The sequence below is a fragment of the Filicampus tigris genome, chromosome 13, assembly GCF_054856515.1.
Source record: "Filicampus tigris isolate MCC_2025a chromosome 13, RoL_Ftig_1.0, whole genome shotgun sequence".
NCBI lineage: Eukaryota > Metazoa > Chordata > Actinopteri > Syngnathiformes > Syngnathidae > Filicampus > Filicampus tigris.
Genome location: NC_141229.1, coordinates 17706329 through 17726965, shown reverse-complemented (window position 1 = coordinate 17726965; position 20637 = coordinate 17706329). Strand labels below are relative to the sequence as shown.

Below are 20637 nucleotides of genomic sequence, written 5' to 3'. Positions count from 1 at the left end.
CCTCTGTGTTTCGGTGGCTGGTCAATTTTCTGTCTTTTCAGTCAATTGAAATACTCAAGACTTCTCATTTAATTCTTTCTTAACATTTTAATGGTTTATTTTCGCACCATTATACAGTAGCAGGGGTCACCAACTCCGGTCCTCGAGGGCACCTGTCCTGCAGGTTTTCAATCTCTCCCTGCTGTAACACACCTGTTCAAATGACCAGCTCATCAGCAAGCTCTTGAGAAGCCTGATAATGATCCTGATCATTTGAACAGGTGTGTTACAGCAGGGAGGGATTGAAAATCTGCAGGGCAGGTGCCCTCGAGGACGGGAGTTGGTGACCCTTGGTATAAGGGATGTTTTTATATCACTTGCCATTAAGACAGAAGGAAGAGTTTTTTTCTGCAGCATTTTTCTTTTAAAAGGATGCTGTCTGAAGCTTGTGCCTCCAGTCTACTTTTCCCACTTATTGAGCAGCACTAATAGAAAAGACAATATTTTGTCTGGCAATAAGCCATCAATCCAGTTAAAGTATTGGCTGTGAGGGGAGATGCTCTTAAAGTGGCATATTTATGGTGTTTGGGGAAACATGGTCTATAAATTTTACTACTAGACAAACCTATTATGATATGGATGTTTTTCAATCATTACATGAGGCATTATCTCACAATATAAAGCACTTTAAAATCTTTAGGTGCTTAAATGCTGTCACCATTTCTAACAAAAACTGGGAAAAGCTCGAAAGCCAAACAACTCAGAAATAGCCTAAAACTTATAGGAATATTGAAACAGAAATCCAACTAAAAGGAGGAGATAAACAGCTTGGCATCAGAGGATATATGAATCAAAACTTATCATAGGAAATGGCTACATACATTTTATAGCATTTAAGTTTATTATTAACATGATGTTTGTAATAATTGTTTTTATATCTATGTATAAAAGAATTAACTATGCTAAATATAGTTGTATTAATAACATTAATGACAAATTAATAGTGCTAATATGACCTGAACAGTAATTCAAAGTTTGATCTTTATATTATTGGAGCTTTGGTGATTGTCAGTCCTTACAGTTCACTCATTTTTATACAAAAAAGAAGCATGTGCAAATATAATTCTCTCTTTACTAAATAATAAGCAATAAGGCCCACAATGTCCTGCACGTGAGTCTATTTGCTAATAAATTAAAGTCATCAATGCACTTCAGTTTTCCTAACTGCAAGACTGTAGTTTCTATTTGAATATTCCCCGCATGTGAAAAGTCTCATCCAATATCTGAACCTTTCCTTCCCTCCCCATGCTCATGTCTCACTGTGACTCATTCATCCTCAATGAAAGTGCAGTGGGAGACTTCTTCAAAGACTACTTTTCATTGCTGCAGTTCTGCTAAAGGTTGTCAGAACTTTATGATGAGCAGTATGTGCTGCTGTCTGCTCTCGATTGTTGCATGACAAAGGAGACAAAAAAACAAAAAGCCATTTACCAAAAGTAGTGTGTGCCTACCGTCCCTGCTGGCACACTCATTTAGCCCGCAGCAGGCTTAGTGTTTGACCCGATAACTGCTGCTCATAATAGCACCTGACAAGTGCCCCTTCAAACAAGAGGCTGGGATTGCGTGTTTTGCTAACCTCATTGTGTTCAGCAGAAAATTAAAGACGCCACAGCAAGTTTTTGACAGGTAACCTTCGAGCATTTTTTTTTCTCTTGGACACACAGTTTTTATTCGAGTAAAGTCGGGTGCTGACTTCTAAGCAAAAGCGCTGTTCAATATGATCATGTCATTCAGAGTGCCAGAAATTAGCCCACAATGGCATATTTTCCTGCTTGCAGGTCATTCATTCTGTAGAGCAGCTATTCTCCAAGTGCGGTATGAGTCCAATTAGTAGTGCACAGGCTATTTCTAATAATATGTCAAAGAAGAGGAATCGTTGATTTTTTTTTTTTTTAAGTGATAAAAATATCACTATTAAAAGATTGAAAACATATAATTGCACAGATTCAAAGGATGGAAAATATCTTAGTAATTTAAGCACAAAAACTGAAGAGGGTGATGCTCTAGCCAAGCGCTTGTGCAAACAGTGGCTACTGTTAGCACTGACGTTCCCACTAGAGCAGCAAACTGCATAAACTAGACATGAAATATGACTATGAATATGAAATAGGAGGAGCCTAGTCTTCAGTATGTGGCAAAGTTATTAGCAATGAATGCATGAAACGATGACATCAATTCCATATACAACTAACACCTAGCACAAACACACTTTGTGCAAAAATGTGATGACTCAAAGCAGTCAGAGTCCTTTTATTTATTGTATTGTTTGTAAAGTGCTTTGGTACAGCTCTAGCTGTTATGAAATGCTCTATATAAATACAATTGTATTGTATTATATTGTATTGTATTTTTCCTTGTCATTCACTGACATCAGGTAGGAGGAGTAGGGCCAAGGGCCAAGCAAAAAAGAAAAGAAAATGATCGGCCGGATTGTCATCTATAACACCATATGGCCAACGAAATGTTTACTACATATGAAGGCAAAAGGATTCACCTTGCTGGCGTTAAACTGGTCTCTTTTGAATGGATAGATGGACTGGTCCATCAGCTAGGCGGAATGCCCAGCTGTAGTAGTTGCCGATATTTCTCTTTTGTTGAAACTCATCAGGCCAATAAAATGTTTCATTTTAATGAGGGTGGCACTTGGAGAACGAAGTATTTTTTGATTTGACATTTTTACTTGTGTGTATGGACGGATGGAGAGCATTATTCCACGGTGCGTCACACCTACCATTTATAACAATGCAACTCCACAACAAAGAGCGGGGAATGATTTTAATCCACAGGGGCTTTCCATTTCAGATGCCCCCAACATACTCAGAGGGTAAGTGGGCCCCCAACAGCACCTGAGGCTACAATCTGCAGGCTGAATGCTGTCAAGCATAGAGGGCATCTGTGCAAATGAATGAAGGAACCTTGTTGACCTGAAGGAAATGCACATTCCCACACTGAAAAAAACGGGGTGTTGAATTTACTAAATTTTATTTCGTCAAGTGGTTGCACAAAATAAAAACATCTTGATAAAGATACATTTTTTAAGTTGATGTATAGTCTACAGTACTTGTTAAAAATATCTGGATCGAGATGATTTTATTTCAGCCCATCCTTCAGTAAGCTTACTGATGAGCTGATCATTTCAATCAGGCGTATTGGAAGAGGGAAGCATCTACAATATACAGAGTAGCAGCCCTCGAGGACCAAAGTTTGACACCTGTGATGAATTGTCCAATAAGAATTAAACATTTATAATACCCTGCCTGCTGGGTATTTTTATACCGTAGGCTGCTTTGATCTAGCAAAGTCGTATATAGGGAGAAAAATAATGCTTCCGTGTGTCTAATATCCATAAGTCCAAAGTCTATTATCTCTAACCATATATGCGCGCCGAGTTTATTGACATTGAGGAAAAACATTGCAATGCATGCCAAACATATGCAAAATAGACCATGAAAGACAAAGCACAACAACAGATGCGATTTTGCCCCATAATAGTGTTCATCTAATCAGCAAACAGCATTAACATACATTTGAACATACCAATATTGTTTCATTTCTCTACACTGCAACAAAGACTCACATACTGTATTCCTGTACTTCCACAGATTAGAGCAGGCATTATACTATGGAAGCTTCCATGCTTGTTCTTTTGTATTCATTTACATTAGCTTCACGCCCAATTCCATTAGAGCAGCCGCTTGCATACCTGTCTACTTGTACATTTCCCCCGTATTTTATACGTTTTTTTTTATCATTTCAAATTGTGTACGCCGTATAACAATTTTTGTACGGTAAAAAAAACAAAAAATTAAAAACTTGTTTTTTGTTAGACCGATCTCGTCTTGCCGATTTCGGCTCTAATCCGGAGCGCCCCTTAGCGATTCCGACTGCAAACTTCGGCCAAGCAGTGTCCAGCCACCCTCGCCCCCGTTGAGCGATAAACACTGTTTAAGATTCTATATAGAAATATCCGTTCCGTTTCCCCCACCTCTCCCGCTAAACGATAAATACTGTCTAAGATTAAAAATAGATACTGTGTAAGATTATATACAGAAATGTACGGGCAAATTACAACTTTTGTAAGATCCAGCACAGCCAAGGGTTGACAGGTATGCGTTTGTTTCCTGCATCTGTCGAAAACACATATATTTGCACCTACTACAAGTAATTTTTCATTTGAATATAAGCATGTCAGATTTCTAATCACTTGACTACTTTTAATTTACACTAAATTTGAGAATGTTAAAAGCCAAGTTTTTATATCCCATAACCTCCATGTTGGGAACTGCTGCATAATATGAGCAACTTTGTTTTTTCGGGTCTCTTCTCATTTTAGTTACATTTGTTTGAATTGTTACTCGTGGAGGCAGCAATTCACCATCAAGCCAAAATATAAAAAAACAGCTCACTTACTGACACATTTTCACAAATAAGCAGCTAATGTAAGATTTAGTTGTTTAATTTTCCACCTGATCGGTGACCAGGCATTCCAGAGATCCAACTGTTTGTGTTACGAGCAATTAAAGTCAAGTTCGCATAAGAAGTCCTCTTTAATCAAGTTGTCCAGAATTCATCATCAGAATATTGATGGAATTGCAGCACTGACAAAAATGTAAATGTAAAACATCAGCTGTATGATCATCAGTGTAGGGTAAAATATACAAATAAATAAAATAAAATAATCAAGTAATTGGAGTGTTGATGACTCTCAAGCCGCGAGGTAGTGTTGATAGTCTACCCCAGTATCGGAGTATTAACTTGCATATCGCTGGCATTGGGCGGAATCTAGTGTTGGGTCATTTGCGAACAATTCGTTCAAAAAGAACGAATATGTTCAGTGAATGTGAGTGAATGGATCACTTCCTGAAGTGATTCGTTCATTTCTCAGTTCATTTGAGCTCATCCACGCGCATGTTGCCAGTCTTCGCGATCGACCAATCAGCAGCCAACGTCAGATGTAAGCGGGATTTACTAAACATACTGCCACGCTATTGGCATTCACAAATGAATCAGTGATGTAATTTCCCGTTCACCAATGATTCTGTGAGTGAACGGGTCACTGCGGGAATCAGTGATGTCATTTACCGTTCACCAACGATTCGGTGAGTGAACGTGTCGCTGCGGGAATCAGTGATGTAATTTCCCGTTCACCAACGATTCGGTGAGTGAACGGGTCACTGCGGGAATCAGTGATGTCATTTACCGTTCACCAACGATTCAGTGAGTGAACATGTCGCTGCCATTTCTCGTTCACGCGAACGAGAACTCCATGCAGTCAGTGAGTGACCTGAGTTTTGCTATGAATGATTTGCGATTCGCCAAAGAAGGAACCACTCACCAACAACACTCCTTTCGTGCTCGCGGTGACAAACTTTCTTTGGCATCCGTTTCTCCAAGCTAATGGCTAATGTTAAGCCCATCCAATTACCGGGGGCAAGCGCATGAAACCAAATAAGAGCTCTGGCAAACTTAAAGTCCCTCGCCAGATCGTGATGAGGCGCCCCGGTCTGCAGCAGCTGGGATGTGACGTTGTTGTGGCCATGGGACAACTTTATTTGAAAACATTTATTCCAATACACATATGTGCATGATTATCCTCTCTGTCTATTGCTACTATAATGTGGTGCGATCATCATAATGTTGGTTTGCCATTAAATTGTCATTTTATTTCAAATATTGTTTGGTGCTCGTGTGTTTTATTAATTCTTGATTTTATTTCAGCGCAACAGAACGTTTAACCAGACATGTAGTCATCCGCTTTATCTGACAAGGCTGCACTTGGTAACACGTGAAAACAAAAATACACCAGGCGCGTGACGGCCGTGTGTTATGTCCTCCAAAATAACAAATGTTTATATATGTAGGCATAGTGTCTACTGTGATTATTGTTGTTGTTGGTATTTATCACCGTTATAAATACAATGATTATAATGGTTATGATAATGGTTTTAAATTTAAATTTTACCGTACGTTAACATCAGAGCTTCTTTTTGAGTGTTTTTTTTTTTTTTTCCCGGTGCATATCACCAAACACGAATACGAATATTGCCTAACGTGATTACAGTACATGCAACGCATAGGTTTTTGTTAGCAACAATAATCCAAACGCACCAATTATAAGAAGTAGAACATCAGGTGTGGACAATTATATGATTCGGTGAACGATTCTTTTGAACGATTATTTTCGATGAACTGATTCTAATGATTCAGTTCACTTAAAAGAACTGTTATGCCCATCACTAGCGGAATCCTCGTATCTTCAAAATCATCACTTTTCACAAGACCCCGAAAACGGCATGGTTGTTTCAAACATTAACTGTTTTGTCAAAAAGAGAAAGCCATTTTCAACACTTAGGATTGATCAAATTATTGACCAAGATTCAAATAGAAGATTTCTAAAAACAATATGAAATTTACCAAATTGTGACATTTTCGGGCCGACGCCAGCAATATAGTTATCACTGTTTCTAGTTCTGTTTCTTACATTCAACTACAAATCTGTCGATCTTCAATCAAACTAGCAATTGTAACCTCTTCATGCAGAATGTAAAGGTGATAGGATGGAGATTCTCAAATGAGGAGACAGTAGTCATCCCACAGGGGTAGACATGGAATGGCGCCTGCTCATTAAAATCAATGGTGCATATGGAATTTTTCTTCTTAACAGACGTCAGGCATCACATGTAAAAGGCAGCAGCTCGGTCTCACTACTATTATGCCCTGCTGACATCTTCGTTGTGGATTGAAATAATGACTCAACAACTTGTATTATCCTAATAGTGTTTAGCGGATTTTTAGGCGGCGGCACGGTAGTCGACTGGTTAGCACGTCCGCCTCACAGTTCAGAGGTCGTGGGTTCGATCCCGGCTCCGGCCTCCCTGTGTGGAGTTTGCATGTTCTCCCCGTGCCTGCGTGGGTTTTCTCCGGGTACTCCGGTTTCCTCCCACATTCCAAAAACATGCATGGTAAGTTGATTGGATACTCTAAATTGCCCCTAGGCGTGATTGTGAGTGCGGGTGTTTGTCTCTGTGTGCCCTGCGGTTGGCTGGCAACCAGTTCAGGGTGTCCCCTGCCTACTGCCCAAAGACAGCTGGGATATGCTCCAGCATGCCCCGCGACCCTTGTGAGGATAAGCGGTAGAACATCAGGTGGATGGATGGATTTTTAGGCGCATCCGGTAGTCTCCTTTTCCCTAAGCATCATTACACTGGATGTATGTTTTTATTTATCCGTGTTTTTAAAAGAGTACACATACTGTAAATGTCAGCGGAACATGGAAGGTAATTACAGGAAGTCCTCAATTTACGAACGAGTTCTGTTCCTACACTGGCGATGTAACCTGAATTTCCACGTATGCTGGATTTAACCATTACAATCAAAATTTACGTCAAAATACTTTGTACAAAAAAACAAAATTACATTAAATCAAAAACATAAGAGGCTGTAATTACCATTACTGCTGAGTGGTGGATAGAGAAGAAGGAGAGGATGGCGAAAAAGTCAAAGACACTGCCAGCGCGCAAACAGACACGATCAAGACATTCTGCGCATCCTCATTGCTCAAACGCAAGAAATGCTGGTCTTTGTAGTACAGGAAGTGCTTGTATGCGGAAGTGCGGTATTTGGAGCGCAACCCATCGCAAATACACAAGCACAGGTAAACAAGCTCAGAGAGGTATCACAGAAGCACACATTTGGAGCGAGGAGGAAACCGACTGCTTCATTCATGTGGTGAGTGACATGAATATCAAATGTTTTATTGACAGTTGAAAGTAACAAGCGGAAATTACATCCTTTTGATTCATGATGCCGCGCATCGGCGTTGACGGTGGCTTTTTCAAATGCCGGAGCAACTCTGTCCGCTCAATCATGTTAAAGGGCTATTCCGAATATTTCAGAAATCAGAATTTTGACCTCAAACCGAATATTGACTGCATGTAAACGTAGTCACTGTGGCGCTGGGGACAAAATGGCAGAAGAGGCACGGCCGTCGTAAAGTAGAAACGTCATAGGTCGAGTACGTCGTAATTTGAGGAATTCCTGTACTCACGTTTGTTGATACTTATGTGTTGGGGCATCATTAAGTTTTATGGACGTGGGGGGCTAGCCCCAAGGGGATGCGCAGGATGTGAGCAGGTGCAGCACAAGAGAAACCACCCATCTGTCATCGTCAATTCATAATTATTTTAAGTTATTACTATTTTATTTGTTGAGCTCAGCTCCTGTTTCATGGTGGGGATTTATGCATTGAATTTACTTTCCAACCGCCCTCATGTTCATGCAAACAGCCAGGAGCTTGTAATTGACAAGCTACTTAGTAGTAGCATGGGACTTTCTGCTGTTAGGCAGGAGCTGAAGACTTATTTTCTTAACAAACCTTCTTCTGTCCATCCTTCACATTATTTTTTTCTCTCTTTCCTCTTTTTAATCATCTTGTGTGCTTGGGCAAGCCATAGTGTTGGGAACCAGTGCAAGCAAAGTCACAAGGAAATCATGGTCTGGATTTCCAGTAAATAACAACATTGGCTTCCATTAAGTGAAACGGATTGGATAACAACGCACAACAAGTGCTCTTTACCTTACGACAGGGGTCTCCAAGTCCGGTCCTCGGGAGCCCCTATCGAGCCTGTTTTATATGTTTCCCTTTTCCAACACACCTGATTCAAATGATCAGCCCATCAGCAAGCTTTGCACAAGCCTATTAATGATCCCTCATTTGAATCAGGTGTGTTGGAGCTAGGGAAACATCTAAAACAGGACATGGAGACTACTCTCTTATGTTTTCATTAACAAGTTCATTTTATATATTTTTTGATCAGGAAAATGAAAAGAGTTGTCATTTTCTATTTTATCAATAAATTTGGGAGAAATTAGGAAATAAGTGACTCCATGAATAACGCCTCTTGTTAATGAGGGGAGTGGCCTTGCCCCCTACTGTTCTATCCTTGTTCGGTCGGAGTCACTAGAGGAACCGATTACAAACCCTCCATTGGAAATAATTGTACTTGCATTGATTATAACGGCCAAAAATGGTGATCAATTGGCACCAAAATGTATGTGGACATCCCTACTAATGACCACTTCCACACATCAAAAGGATTAACCTCTCAGTGGCTGATTTATATGAGGATGAGGAAATGTGGAAGTGAGCAGAGCTACATAGATATATGCTGGGACGAGCGCACAGTGGTTCTTTGCTTAAAACAAATACACACATTTTTTACATTTTTTTTCAAAAAATGTGAAGTGAGCATTAAGACCTGCGGTGTGAACCTAGCCTCATTTTAGTACTGATGTCATTTTTACATGCAAACCTATTATCCATCCATCCATTATCTGTACCGCTTCTCCTCACAAGGGTCGCGGGGTGTGCTGGAGCCTATCCCAGCTGTCTTTGGGCAGTAGGCGGGGGACACCCTGAACTGGTTGCCAGCCAATCGCAGGGCACACAGAGACAAACATCCGCACTCACAATCACACCTAGGGGCAATTTAGACAGTCCAATCAACTTACCATGCATGTTTTTGGAATGTGGGAGGAAACCGGAGTGCCCGGAGAAAACCCACGCAGGCACGGGGAGAACATACAAACTCCACACAGGGAGGCCGGAGCCGGGATCGAACCCACGACCTCTGAACTGTGAGGCGGACGTGCTAACCAGTCCAAACCTATTATATAAGTGCCAATGTTAAGTTCATCTAAGTCTCGCTTTAAAATAGGCCTGATGAATATGACACTACCTCTGGCTGGGCTGAACCAATATGCTTTTATCCAATGTTTTTTGTTGTTGTTGGTGTTGTTGTAATTTTATTTCACAATAAATAGGTTCTCGAGCTCTAGTGAGCTCTGTGCTATATAAGTCCTTATAAAGCAATAGAATGTGCATCACGCACTTTCAAGAGCTTTTACAACATACTTTAAAGAGTGTTACTCATAAACTTTATGACTGAAATATCCCAAGCCCATGAGGGGACGCGAACAATTTTTTTGCAACTGAAATCACATTACTCTCAAAGCAAGTCTAAATAAAAATATTACAACCAACATTTGTGTTGAAGAGCACCAGAGCTCGACACAAGGGGGTGATTCATTGAAAGAAAGAAGCCTTTAATATGTCTGAACGTCACTCTTGTCAAATTACCAAAAATATAATTTCGGCCCGAACAGAAAATGCCATGTGAGAGATGTGGTCATTGCAGAGGCTTCTTGCAGATGTCACTGTGACAGCCATTAAATACATCTATGGCTTTGACCAATCTTGCGTTGTCATTATGTTGTTGTCATCCATGATGTCTGGGTTTGCTGCAGCTTCTGAACAACTCATTTATCAACATTTTGATAATGTTTAGTGTATATAGTATACAATAAAAGCCACAAGCCACGCTTAATTTTTCCTTATGAATAATTTAACACACACATACTATGGAACTTGCCCTGCGATTGGCTGGCAACCAATTCAGGGTGTCCCCCGCCTACTGCCCAAAGACAGCTGGGATAGGCTCCAGCACGCCCGCGACCCTTGTGAGGATAAGCGGTATGGATAATGAATGAATGAATGAATGACTATGGAACTGCACTAAGGAAATGGTGACATCACAAGCAGTTTAGGATTTGGGCAACTTGACTGCATTACTGAACACAGAACAAACATTTCATACTTTTTAATCTGATTTGCAATTTCATCTGCATATCTTTAAGTAGACACCTTCAGGGTCCCAAGAAAATACCCTGTAAACTTGCCGCATATTCCCCCATGAGATTCCAGCAGTGTACAGTACAAACATGATGGCTAACCGCAGTGTGCCTTGATGGTAAACAATCTAAAGGTGACTCATGTTTGCTTTCTCAAGAAAGGTCCACACAACATATTGAGATACTGACCTGCTAGAGATTAGTTCCCATATTTACTCGGATAGTGAGCGCGCACCTCCAGAGACACAGTGGACATATTGCAACTATCATCCTTGTGACTGCTGGAGTCCCTCTTTGAGTTGTGCTCCTTATTTCTCGGCCACAGCTCAGCATTTATATAGAATGAAAAGTCACAACTGGCCAGCGCCAACCAGGACGTTAGTGGAGCTTTTTTTTTTTCTGATTGTCTGCCACATATGACTGCCTATTGTGAGACATTTCAACATTATTGTTGTTGTACAGACGACAATACATTACTCATCAGCGGATGTTCTTTGTTCTGAGTTTCATATGCCACACAATGGAGGACAAAATGTGCCTTGTGACACGGATCCTCTGTAGTAACTCGCGCTTGCAAGGGGTTATCCATCGTCTCAATTTGTGTTTTACTACATTCAGACATTGCAGTTCAGCAGGAAAATGTTCACCCATCAAATTTAAGTCCAGTGGGTTATGTCATGGATAATAACACTATGAAATGCTCAAGGCTGCTTCTGTCATTTACACGTCACATGTTCTACAGACACAATTAATTACATTGATATTTATCCACTAGCGCCTATGTGGGGTTGACGGCTAGCTCACATCAGAATGCCGAGAACAGACTTTGGTGCTATAGTTAACTACAATGATCTAAAACCGCTTCACACTGGCGCCCACCATTACCGGAACTGACAGTACCTTATGATATTTTACCGGAAATATGTCACACCATTTGCTGCATTCAGTCCTTTCATGTAGGATAGTGATGAGCCCAGCCGCAAATAGATCAAATATATACTATAGAATAAATCTGCAAGTAATTGACACCTTTGCCTGAAAAGGTTAATAGAGTAATTTTGTACATATGCCATAAGATGGCTGCAAAGCACTTTTATTCTATTCGACAAAGATATTGGTAAAACTAAATGACTGTCCTGACCTCACTTCGACATAACTCGTTGGTACCAAGTTGCCAAAAATCCCCCCAAAGCAATAGTTTTTTCCCCAAGGATTTTTTCCCCCCATCTTGTTTGATAATAAATGTTAAAATGTTAAAACATTATCAAGGGACGGATTGTGTTCAGTCTAGCAGACTCCACTGCAACTTGATCCAATTTTATTGAACACAGGCTTCAAATACAATAATCCCCCCTTCACCATGAGGGTTACTTTCCAGACCACCCTCACAGTAAGTGGAATTTTCAATGTAGAAATACTTTATTTTACTGGGGTAAAGGTAGATTCTTAATCACAACTTTGCCATTTTCATTGTGACCCTAGATCAGACCTGGGCAAAGTACAGCCGCCGGGCAACTTCTAGCCTATCCACATTCTCTGACCAGCCCTCCCAGTCAAGGTCAAAATAAAATGTAAACTATGTCATAATTCAACAAAGCTCATTCTGTCTCAAATTTGTAATTGAAATGGTTGATTCTTTTAGAATTAGAGACACCATGTGACACTGAGGAAGGCGAAAGACTGTCAAGGAAACATGTTAGGTAAACGATAATCTAATATCCTGTCTGAGATAAAGAACCAACAATTTCAATAAACTATATCATGCTTTTATTTTGAAAGTGATGCCTTTATTTCGATGTGCAGGTGCATCAACAGAAGAGAAGACAAAGATGACAAACAACTTGTCTTCAGTGTTGCCAATTTAGGGGCATATTCTACCGTTCGCGTTTACGTCATTGTTTTACACGCCTGACTTGCGCACTACCAAGGTGCGGCGATTTTCCCATCCAGATTTTTGACACTCTCATCATGCTTACTCTTGAAATTTGTGTGCAACCAACAAAAAGAAGGGTCTACATGGCCTCTCACCAAAGTCAGCTGAGATAAGCTCCAGCTCACCCATGACACTCGTATGAATAAGTGGCTGGATGGCTGCTGGAAGGTAGATTTTTATTTTCGCAATATAACAACACATATACACAGGTAGACGCGTATTAAAATAACGTTGCTCTTGTTTTTTGCTCTATATCGACATTAAATTCATATTGAACACAGCTGAAGTTACTATTTTCAAGTGACCCACGGCAATCATTCCAGTTTCTCACATGGCCCCATTGGAAAAACAAATGCCTACCTTGGCCCTACATCATGCAACATAATACTTGTGTGGTCTATGCTGGATCTGTGATGCACCTTTTGCTGCCTACACTAACATATTCAGCCGAGTTTAGAAACAAGTGAAAAACATGAACATACAGTCAGAAAGTGGCCATTTCCTGCCATGATGATGTTTTAACGTCTAGAATCACTAGACATTGCATGTCTTGACAAAAATAATCCAGGTGAATAGCCATCCATCCCCAAAACAGACTTTCCTGCCTTTTTTCACCACAACTGTTTTCTCACGTCAGTATTCTGTCTCCTCTGGGTTTATTGGGGGGAAAGCAAGCAATGAGAGCAAAATTTCCAATAATACTTCTTATATTTCATCTTATTAGCAGGGGAGAAAAGTATGACATCAAAACTGGCATAAGCAATAAACAGCACCTATTTCTATCAGTAGCGTCATCTATTTGCAAGGAAAACATTTGTTTATGAGATGTTCTGTCTGAAATGTCAAATATATGCCTCCTGACTGTGTCACTGGAAAAAGTGGCACTATTTACTGTCTGAGCACTTTTCTCAAGAAGTTTGATTGGGACCATGTCCATTGCTGCTGGATGTATTAGCTCCTCTGCTATCGATTGAGTTTTTTTGCACCTTGTGATGTGGTCGGCAACTTTGATAGCTGGCCAGCAGTGCTTTTCAATATGATCCAGCTTTTTTTGCCATTTACTGAAGCAGCGCTCTCAAAGTGACCAACCTGTTGGCAATACACATCGACATTTTGGTGAAAAAAGTTGAGTGGCTTATCAACATACGTAACTGGGGTATAATGTGTCCAGGTGTCATTCTACTTGTTGGGTTTCATGCTGCTGCCAGAATTTTTTGCGACAAAACACACACATCTTTGCCCAGCATTCTTTGGACGTTGGTCTCCTTTCCAGGTTTGTTAAGCGGTGAAATTGTTTGTTTTATCCAACACAATCACTCTGACAAGCGCAGGTATTATAAACCACAGATAAGTAGTTTAGTACAAGTGTTATTCCCTATGTCATGAGACCACTCTTTGCGATACACTCTTTGCGATAAAAATACTGAGCCCTCGGCTGGCCACAGTTTGAAAAAAAAAAAAGAAATATTTATTTATTGAGGCCAGATTTCAAGACATTGTGCACTATAAAGAATTACAACCCTTACTTCTCCCCCAGGGAGAGTTTACCCTAGTTTATCATATGATACATTTGCATAGATCAAAAATACACACACTCGCACGTACACGCACACATTCACGCGTGCACACGCCCTGCAACAACAACACACCAGTATTCCAAGAACTTGAATTTGGACTGCTACTATTATAACTACTGCCATCCTAGCAATAGAACACCTTTATTGTCATTGTACGTCAAGTATACAGCAAAATTATCAATCTTACAACACAAAATTCTCACAGCAAGGGACGACATCAACTAAACTGGTGCCATCATTTAGGTGTGATACAGCAAAGTCACAGCTTCTTTACGCTTGTTTTGAATGATGACCTTTCAGATGTCCTATAAAACACTGCGGCAGTAAGGATTTTAGTATACTTCATTAGTAGAGCTGACAACTTTAAGGCAATCAGGACCTGAGATTGCATCTTAATCGCCTACGGCTACAACATGGCAGTCATTAAACAAACACTGTACTAAACAGCTGTGTGGTATGTAAAACTACAACATTAAAAAATTAATTGACACATTTATTTTCCTCGCACTTTTCCTCCAAATTATAACACCTATCTTTTGATTTTGTCAAATATAATCTACCGACTTATTTTACAGTACATTTAAAATCTGCTATACTGTCTTGGTCCTATCAGACCAAGAGATAATTTATGACAGGGATATATAAAGCACTGCATCATTTCTTATGTAGTTTCATTAATTTTAGAATGTTCCCCTGCATACCAAGATGTACTGGTGAGCAGTTCATTTTAAATAATTGCTTCAAAAGTACTCTACTGTACTTAATTTGTCCAGGAGGAATTGTACACACATTACACACATCTTAGGTTCACTTAAGGGGCAAAATAAAATTACTTCTGTCTGAAGGGCTGATGTGAATTTTCCTATTGAGGTTAATTATATTAGGAATGATTTGTTCTGGCTATTTCAACACTTACATAAGTATAATTGCAGAATGCAGTACAACACGAATATTGACCAGTGTGCTATGAGTATGTTAACTAACAAAGAACCAAAAAATCTCATAACTTGATCATAGCATACCCCACACATCTCGGATTTAACACAATTTACACAAAAATATAACATTATGTCGACCATGAACCTAATGCTAAACATAAAATATTAACAAGTATATGGTATTCCTCTTCTTAGCTCAGTGCTCCTTCTCCTCAAACATCACATAATTTCCTTAACCTCAGAGGTTCGAGCTGAAATTATGGCAACTACAGTGCTTTTTGATCATCTTTATTAAAGATAGCATACTAACAACAGTAAAATACACAACACAGGTCTACTTAGGTAAGCTAATGGCCTGCATGATATGATGATGTCATATGAACTTCAGGGCCTATTTTCCACCAAAATTTTGGTCAGGGTTAATATTCCACTGTACCACTGTATGTAGATTAAATTGGTAGATTGGTAATTTCGAACTAAATGTGTAAGCCTTGGACACGTCATGTTAAATGATGTGCTGTATGTCAGCGCACTATTGACAATGGGACATATTTTCAGATATGCTTGAGAACCTTTTACTAGGGGTGTAACGGTACGCTAAATCACGTTTTGGTTCGGTTCGGTTTTTTGGAAACTTCGGTTTGGTATATTTTTGGTACAAAACACAGATTTTTTTTTTTTAATGTTTATTTTGAAAAGATGACAAGTAAACTGTACTTTTTTTTTTCGAAAAAAATAAATAAAGCGAACCACCCGTCTGATATTCTAAGAAATGACACCAGAATAAAAAATACACCAACAACAAAGATCTCTTAATTTTGTAAATTATTAAGACACTGAAATCTTTAAACACTCAGCAGCACAGCCTATGACACATCTAAGTATTCAAGTTAAAGCCAAGTTGTCATTACAGTACATATATACACTTTTTGTGATGAAAAAAATACATACAATAACAGTGACAATTATTGCTAACTATATTAAAACTATTTTTATAATAAAAACCTACAGTAACTTTAAAGTCTTTATGAAATTGTATCCACTTTTTAGGCATTGAAATCTTTGAATGTTCAACGGCATATTGTAACGAATTGGGTTATCTTGTGGTCGGATTTGTGTGTTACTGAGTTGTGATGTTTCCAAGGTTCATGAATGCACCGTACGGCAAGCGAGTGGAGCAGCGGAGAAAGAAGAGCGAGCAGTTGTACTTGGATCAATAATAACGTGGTAATTAAATTACATCTGACGACGTGTTCCTGGAAGACGCTACAACATGATAAATCTCGTTATTTAAGTTTGACGTTTTTGCTCCCTCGTCTTAGAAACATTCACAGTCGGATGATGCCGTGCATGTTAGACGTGATATGCCGCCCATCTCATGTAGCAATGTCGGCACACAACTTTCGGACTTAACCACGTACCTTTCCCCATCGGCGATTTTAACAGGACAGCCAGAATGTTCCCAAACAGGAGACCGCAGTGTACGGAGGGACCTTTGAGCTCTGGCTCTTTTCTGGCTCTCTCTTTTGTGCCGCAACTCTCCTCTCCCGCATGCAACAGTCAATAGCTCCCGAGTGTAAGATCGCGCTAATAAGTGGACCGAGCCGAACATGCCATACCGAAACTTATTAATACACCCACGTGTACCGATACACCCCTACTTTTTACCATCACATGTTCGCTAGGTGAAGCGACCCTTAAATGAGGACATTCCCTGTCAACCCTGGCGGTGCGAGCATTCTCCCAAAGACCTTTTTGTCTTCTACACGACACTGTAGTATGTCAAGCACACCCTGATGGTGAAAACTCATCATATTTTCGTGCTGAGCACAATTCTAGCGCAAAGAGCAGTCTAACTGTGCGCATGGAGGGCATTTTCTTTCGTTTGGTATTTTGCTAGACATTTCACAGATAGAATTGGGCGTAACAGGTTGATTGCGCCTTTGTGTGCCGTTGTGGGGGGGAAGTAGTCTTTTCGCAGCCAAACCTAGCAGCATCACAGATTTGCATCAAAATCAAGTCGGTCAGAGGCACAGCACGCCCCAGCATGGCGTGCTTGACATTGCGGAAACAAAAAACAGACTCGCTGCGGTCCATGTATGACATTGTCAGGTAAACTGCAAGATCTCCCCTTGCGGATGATGTAGTCGGCCACATGTGACATGCATGATTGGAGACTGCCTTGCACCACCGTGCATCTGGGTGCGACAGCCTCCCACCCCCAATAGTGACGGGAGGTGCTATTAAAATATTTCAAGATGAGAATGATTATAATTTTTTCAATGAATTGATTTCTACAATGATTCAGAGGGATTGTCCCACGCTGGTGTAAAAAAGTCACAAAAATGAAGTATGCCCATATTTATGCAGAGCGTAGGGCGCCAGTCTACCAAAATAAGGCCCCATTTTGCACATTTTGATTCAGTTACTTGCTTCCGTGCCCCACTGGTGACAGCACGGCTGCTGCATTGTGCTGGAATGTTGCTTACAACACTGCAATCATCATAATAGAGGAGATGGTGGGTTAGGTTTAAAATAATTTGTTTTTACTTGATCAATGCAGGTTCTGAAATCCATGTGTGGTGTGGCACGATGGTTGCTGAGCAACACTTAAACGATGACTGGCTCTGCCACTTTTTACTGATGACATGTTGCGTCAGAAACACTGTATTCTGATTAAATTACTTTTATTGGATTTATTACATAGAGAATGCAAAAACACATGCTACTTCAAAGTAGCCCAATGTTGCCCACTCGGCGTCCATTGCAGCCTGATCATCCTGTGGTCCCATCTTAAGGACTCTCATTTTTCCCCAGATGGGGTTTTTTGAATTTTTCCTTGCCTTCCTGGGGGTTAAGATCAGGGGATGTCGTGTTTATGATCTGGTGCATATGTGAAGCCCTTTGAGATTTTCCTGTGATTAAAGGCTATATAAATAAATTTGACTTAACTGACTTGACTAGCCCTCTTTAATGAGCGGTGCACGTGTCACTGGTAACGATTATTATAATTTCTGGATCTGCTCCGTAGGTTAATTTCACATGTAAGTGTGACATATTTTCCATATTTCCATATTTTATTTTATTTAACCTTTACTTAGACAGGAATGTCCCATTGAGATTAAAAACATCTTTTTCAAGGGAGTCCTGGCCAAGAGGAAGCTAAAGTTAAAATGTCAACACAATTAAGATGACATACATGTCAGCAAAAACTTAGTTTAAACACAATTTAAAATAACATAAGTTAGATGTTACAGGTTAAAGAGGCTGTCTTAACTGCTCTCAGTCTGAATCTAAAGTATATTATAGGTCTGTATGTCAAAATGATATCAGGACTAAAATTCACATCTTTGAAAAACTCCGTAGTAGTGATGTAAGTTTATTTTTGTGACAAATTTTAGCAAGTTGTAATGCTCTCAAATCTGGAGGAGACTGTTTGATTGACACAACAGCCAGACTACGTCATAGAGGCAAGCATTGTAATATTGTTTCCTGGTTTGGTTTATCACATTCTGTTGTTACCTAGTATCTGAAAACGGAGACCGATCGACAACAAAATTCATATCGCTGGCGTCGGGCCAAAACCAGGTACCTCCAAAATGGTCACTGTTCAGGAGACCCCAAAAATGTCAATTTTTTGGAGGCATTAGCATTGCCTTGTGAAAGACAGCAAGCCTTTTTCAACATTTTAGATTGGTCAATAATGCGTAAAAACAACACCCACTGACCAGAAATAAAGATTTTTGGAAAAATATTAAATTTGCCAAAATGAGACTTATGAGGTTTTGGCACAACGCCATTGACATGCACATTCATACTCGTGTCCACTTCAACCTGTGAAAATATAAAAGTGATGGGCACAATATTTGGGATTTTATTGCCATTAAATATGAGCTCCTATGACAGGGGTGGGCAAACTACGGCCCGCAGGCCACATTCGGCCCGTTTCTCTTTTTCATACGGCCGAACGATTGGTACAGAATTGCTCAAACCAAATATCATAATTGTGACAACATTCATTTGACCGGTAATGCCCGGTGGCGCACCACCAGGTGGCGCATTAGGCGCAGTCATACGTTGAATTGGGCTGATCCCTGTTATTAATGTGCTTCTATTCGGCACCCATCGGCAGCAATGAGTGGGAAAAAGAAAAGCAAAATCGACAATGAGTGCCAGTCAAGAAACCGTTGTGGTTTTTAAGGAATACAACATCAGCCGCCACTTTTTCAACCAATCATGGTAATTATGATAACAACCAGTCAATGCCAGAAAGGATCACTACTGCAGGGCACAAGCTACCTTGGAGAACACTCATCAACGTTACCGCAGATGGATCGCAAAATCTGACTGGAAAAAACGTCGGATTGCTCAAAAGAATCCAGGACCGGGTGAAAGAGGACAACCCTGAGCAGGAAGTAATTTTCTTACACTGCAGAATCCACCAGGAAGCCCTGTGTAAATCTGTAGTGCAACTTGACCACGTGGTGAAGCCAGTTGTAAAACTCGCGAGGGGACTTCAGTATCGTCAGTTTATTAATTCTTGAAGAAACTGACGCCGATCACCAGAACTTGCTTTACCACTCTAATGTCCGCTGGTTAAATTGGGGTAAAGTGTGTCAACGAGTGTGGGAGCTCAAACAAGAGATTATCTCATTTTTGGAACTACTTGAGAAAGATGACAATTTTTGTGAGCTGAGTGACACAGATTGGCTTTGTGATTTAGCTTTTGCTGTGGACATACTGACATACATGAACGAGCTGAACATGAAGCTACAAGGGAAAGACCAGTTTGTGCATGATTTGTACACAAACATCAGAGCCTTCAAAACCAAGCTCGCCTTATTCTCAAAGCAAATGGCAAACAAGTCATTCACTCATTTCCCCACACTGGCGACACTGAAAGAGGCCCCTCGACACACGAAAAAGTACAGGAAATTACTGGATGACCTGCATGAATAATTCTGCCGTCGGTTCGCTGATTTTGGAAAAATTGGCAAGTCACTCCAGCTGGTTTCATGTCCTTTCACACAAGATCCTGCAACCGTGCCAGCAGAGTCGCAGTTGGAACTGATTGATCTACAATGTGACACTGTCATGAAGTAGAAGTTCAACTCTGTTAAACTAGATGAGTTTTATGCTTCATTAAGTGTAGCCAAATTCCCAAACATCCAGAAGATGGAACAGAGGATGCTGGTGTTGTTTGGCTCTACGTATGTGTGTGAACAGACTTTTAGTGTAATGAACACCGACAAAGCACCCCACACATCCCAGCTGAGTGATGAACACCTCAGATCTGTTCTGCGAATTGCCACAACAAAACTGACACCGGACTTTGATGCACTGGCAAAAAGAGGTGATCAACAACACTGTTCCCACTAAAAGTTAATGTGAGTAATAACACTGCAATGCCTTTTTTTATGTTTATGTTTGATATGTATGCATCTGGTGCTGACCCGGCCCA

General features: G+C 40.2%; 1 protein-coding gene and 1 pseudogene across 2 annotated transcripts in view; one reads left to right on the top strand and one right to left on the bottom strand.

Moving 5' to 3' along the window:
* The window catches only part of LOC147137802 (leucine-rich repeat and fibronectin type-III domain-containing protein 2), a 162202-nt gene that overhangs the window by 118996 nt on the left and 22569 nt on the right, over nucleotides 1-20637 (bottom strand). The window lies entirely within an intron of this gene.
* LOC147137803 (general transcription factor II-I repeat domain-containing protein 2A-like) lies at nucleotides 19439-20135 on the top strand (annotated as a pseudogene).